This window comes from Peromyscus leucopus, chromosome 3 (assembly GCF_004664715.2).
Source record: "Peromyscus leucopus breed LL Stock chromosome 3, UCI_PerLeu_2.1, whole genome shotgun sequence".
NCBI classification, from domain to species: domain Eukaryota; kingdom Metazoa; phylum Chordata; class Mammalia; order Rodentia; family Cricetidae; genus Peromyscus; species Peromyscus leucopus.
In genome coordinates, this window is record NC_051065.1 from 56,043,780 (window position 1) to 56,048,770 (window position 4,991).

Below are 4,991 nucleotides of genomic sequence, written 5' to 3' on the forward strand. Positions count from 1 at the left end.
TTCTTTATAAGAGATGGGGAGGTCATGGTGTCTCCTCACAGCAGTAGTAAACCCTAACTAAGACACGGAGTTTTTCAGATACAACAGGAAAGATGTGCAGATGAACTCCAGCAATTGTGAACTTGCTAGTATAGAAGAGGGAAGGCACAGACAAAAGCCCTGCCACTAGCGGAGGGGCTAAGGCTGTCTGGAAGTTGCTGAAGAGAGAGAATCAACTCCCTTTGAGGATATGTGTCCTCCCTGTCGGATGAGCACACAAAAGGTGGGCCCTACTCCCAAGAATAGCCAGACAACGCAAACTGGACATGATGGGAAAGAAACCAGAAAGAAGAAACCTCAAAAATGGGTAGGAAGAGGTGAGAGGGTAGAAAGGATGGTAATGGGAGAAGCGTGGAGAGGGAGGTAAAAATATTCAAAATTCATTATATGAAATTCTAATAATAATTAATAATAATAATAATATTACAGAAAGACCACTAACGAAGTATAACTCTCAGGGGCTGGGAGAAGAGCTTTCAATAGACTCCAGTTAAAGCTCCCGCCAATGATAGACTCCTGTCTCAGCATGGTTACTGCAACTCCTAGGTTTTCATGATTTTCCCACACAAATACCCATCAACTAGGAAACCCATGTGCTCTCCCAGCTCAGTTCCCATGGTAGGGAGTTTAGTGGGCTGAGAGCAGCCTGTGACTGGACTCACTGATTCAGGCTTTGGCCAGGTCAACCATGGCTTAGAACAGGCTGGCTAGGTTGGTTTTTTTCTGTGTCTGTGACACAATTCCCAGACAAAAGCAGCTTAAGGGAGAAAGGCTTTGTTTGGGCTATGGTTCCAGAGGTACAGAGTCCAGTGTGGGAGGGAAAACATGGCAGTGGGTACAGGAAACAGGCTGATCGCGTCGTCTCACACAGAGAAAACAGAAAGAGAAGCAAGTGTTGTCAGACGATAGAACCTCGAAGCCTGGCCCCAATGGCATACTTCCCCCAGGGAGGCTCCAGCCCTCGTGTCTTCTATAGCCTTCCCAACACCACCACCAGCTAAGGCTCAAGTGTCCAAATATGTGAGCTTATGTGGGATATTTCATAAATTCAAACTACAATACTGGCTGCCCCAAACATGGTATTGGTATGAGTCTGTCTGGCTAGGCAGGGGCAGACATCCATGTCAAGAAACTTTGCGTGGGATCTAGATTGTTCATGGAGCCCAGTTAGGCAGCTGAAGGGCAAAATGAGGAAATAAAGCCAGTGGGAGGAAGGAATGGCTTTTGTCTATTCTCCATTCTTCCTGTGGTTCTTCATGTTCCTTGTTAGGAAAGGGTGTGGGAGAGGGGCAGGAAAGGCTTTGTACATTGTTGTGAGTAACTTGATCCTAATGAGGGATAATAATGAAGGGGAGAAGTCTACATGTGTTGGCTCACTTGACGTTACAACAAAGATGCAAAGGGCCCTTGATGGATATGAAATATTTAGGACCTAGGTTTGCTGAATCTTTGAAAACAAAACCACAAAGCCAACATTCCCCTTCTGATCACCTGGTCTCTGGAAAGCCTTGTCCTGTGGCCCATTGGGATTTTCTGAGCCTCAAGAAAAACTTTTGCAGCTACAAGTATTCAGGTTGCATCCTGATTTTTCTTGGCTGGAAAATACCATGGCCTTCTGCCCCTCATGACCTGCCACCTGATCCTCAGAAACCTCTACAGGCTAAAACCAAGAGACACTTGGAATAGAGCTACAAGCCCATAGAAGCCATACTCCAGGCTCAGTCACTGCTGCCGTCCCCGCTCCATACATACATAAGCGGTCCCTATCCTGAGCTCCCTCAGACACCGCAGAGAGAAAGCCTGAACTAGTCATCAGCAGAGCAATGGCCTTGTGTATTCTCCTCCCTCCCCAAACCCACAACCACACTGCCTTTGTTCTTTCTCCAACAGCTGGGTCCTCTATCTCAGAAAAAAAACAACAAACAACAATAACAACAACAACAACAAATATCTGTTACTTGCCACTCTGGGTGGCACCACGCCTTAATTTCCAGGTGTCAGAATGTTTCATTTTTAATATGAATAAGCCTATGTCTCTTTTTATGGAAGGAGTTGGGCTCAAGTCTTGGAAACTGTCTTTCCCCTCCACTTCATCTTCTTTTTTCTTCCTCATCTTCTTCACAGCACCCGGTGTCTGTTCCTGTCCCTGGCTCTTCAGAACAGCAGGTCAGTGTCACAGAAGTGAAGTGTAGGAGGCAGTAACCCTGTCTAAATCCCACTCTGCTTTAAACACAAGCTGAGACTTTCCCTCCTGGGCCTGAACCTAACACTATTCTCTGCTTTGTTGTGTCTTAGAGTCCAGGAATCAAAACTCCAGCTAATGAATGAAGAACAGAGCTGAAGAATCAGGAGATGAACAGCTACCCATGAACAGATATTTGGCTATAGTTCCCTTGGTTTGAACATACTCCCAAGTTCCCAGCCTTCTTAGCGTGTGTCCATCCTGGCCACTACCTCAGAACAAAGACGGTCTCAATAACCAGCTGTCACCCCTAATACATCCTCTTCTAGCATCTACCTCTCCTGGTTGTTTAGTTTTTAAAGTCACTGTTACTAGGCATTGAAAGACTCTTAAATGAACTACAGGGGAAGAGACAACTACTTTTCCAAGGTGAGATATTGGGTGGTCCATATGGGACCACACAGGACTGTGGTCCACTTCTGCTGCTATCACAAAATATCAAACACTGGGTAAGCTATTAAGAGTTGATATTGACTTTGCCCCATCTAATGTGAGAATGAAGACCATTCTCAGCAATCAGACTGTCGACATTCCAGAAAACGTGGACATCACTCTGAAGGAGCGCACAGTCATTGTGAAGGGCCCCGGAGGAACCCTCTGGAGGGACTTCAATCACATCAATGTAGAGCTGAGTCTCCTTGGGAAGAAGAGGCAGCCCCAGGTTGACAAATGGTGAGGTAACAGAAAGGAACTGGCCACTGTCTGAAACCACCTGCAGTCACGTTCAGAACATGATCAAGGGTGTTACACTGGGCTTCCGCTACAAGATGAGGTCTGTGTACACTCACTTCCCCAACAATGTCGTTATTCGGGAGAATGGGGTATTGGTTGAAATCCGAAATTTCTTGGGTGAAAATTACATCCTCAGGGTTCGGGTGAGGACAGGTGTTGCTTGTTCTGTCTGTCAAGGCCAGAAGGATGTATTAATCCTTGAAGGAAATGATATTGAACTTGTTTCAAATTCAGCAGCTATGATTCAGCAAGCAACAACAGCTAAAAACAAGAATATCAGACAGTTTTTTAATGGCATCTATGTGTCTGAAAAGGGAACAGTGCAGCAGGCCGATGAGTGAGACCTGAGTTACCCAGCTCCAGAATCAAGATCCTGAATTTAAGTACAATTTGGGGTGTCTTTTGGGACAATAAAAGACATATTGAAAAAAAAGCAGATATTGACTTCCTCATAATTCTAGAGTTTAAGAAATCTAAGATGGAAACCCTAGCACCCAATGAGGATCTTCTTTCCACCTCATTCCATGATAGAAGACAAAAAGACAAAAGACTAAGAGGGAAACAAACTCTTTTATGATGGCAGTTATCTCATCAATGGGAAAAAAGCCCACATGGCTCAATTGCTTCCTTACCATTCTACCCCTCACCCCATTATAGTGGCACCTAAATTGTAACATGAGTTTCAAAAAGGACAAACACTCACACTATAACAACTATAGAGGAAGGCTGAAGGTATGAGATTGAACTGCAATAAATGGAACTCGCCTATAGGGAGCAGTGGAAAGGAGGGGTTGCCAAGATGTAAGGGACTAGTAATCTGGTGTCTTGTTTTTAAACAGTGATTTTGATGTTGTTTTTAATAATGAGGATGTGGCTATCAATAATCAAGGACGGTATAACAATTCTATCCTAGTTCAAGGTAACAAGGCAGACTGCCACAAATCTCATAGGTGGCAGCAGAAGACACAAGACTCCTGGATGCTAACACAGGAATCCCTTGTTCACCACGATAAACAGCAGTAACAATGTCAGCATTTGCACTTGGTCCCCAAGAGTCTCATTTCCATAATAAAACATACAGGGGTTTTGATGATTCCTATACATCTGAGCAGCAGAAGAAAATTGCCGATGTATGGAGAACTTGACCTCTTATAATGGGCTGTTCTAGGTCTACTTTAATAGAACCACCACATAGCGTGTTTTATAACTTATTATAATCTATACTTTTAATAATACTACTTTAAAATACAATACTTTAAAATACAATACTAACATGTTGACAAATTTTATTGAAGTAAGGCTCTAGATTATCTGCCCAACAAAAAATACTTTCAAGATGTGTTATGGGATATTTGATTGCACAGTGAAACCCCAAGCCTGTGTTAATAAAATCAACCTTGGATCAGGGGGCAGAGCCAGCAACTAATTGACAGAGTAGTTGACAGAGAGATGCACAGGAAGGAGTAGGGAGGAACTTGGAGATTTGTAGTCTTTATTGATTTGGGACAAGTGCAGAGATGCTCTCTTGCTGGGTCTCTGGCCAAAAGGAAGCTTTCTCGGCCCCTCTGAGCTAGCAGGTTTTCACCCCAACATGTCTCCCAAGTCTTTATTGGTACATAGAACGACACAGACTTAGTTAAAAACTATATCTGATGGCAGCAGCAGGGCTGGTGCTGGCAGGCTGGGAAGTTCCACAAGGCCAAGGTGGAGTGCTGACTGCAGGGCTAGGGGGGCACAAATGGCAGTTAAAACACCAGCAGATCAGGTACAGCCACAGTGCTGGAGATAAAACAAGAGTGTTGATATATCTGTCGTCTTCAGAGTCAGTAGCGCCTTCTTCAGGAATTGCACAGGACAGTTCATTTCACTTGTAGTAAGAAGGGTACATTAGTTTATCTTTTCACTTCAATATAATTCATCTTTTAATATATCTATTATATATATTTTATTATGTTATATTGCCATGATGCTACAAGTA

General features: G+C 43.7%; 1 pseudogene; it reads left to right on the top strand.

Moving 5' to 3' along the window:
- The first annotated feature begins 2,777 nt into the window (after nucleotides 1–2,777).
- On the top strand, nucleotides 2,778–3,354 carry LOC114691108 (annotated as a pseudogene).
- The last annotated feature ends 1,637 nt before the right edge of the window (nucleotides 3,355–4,991 follow it).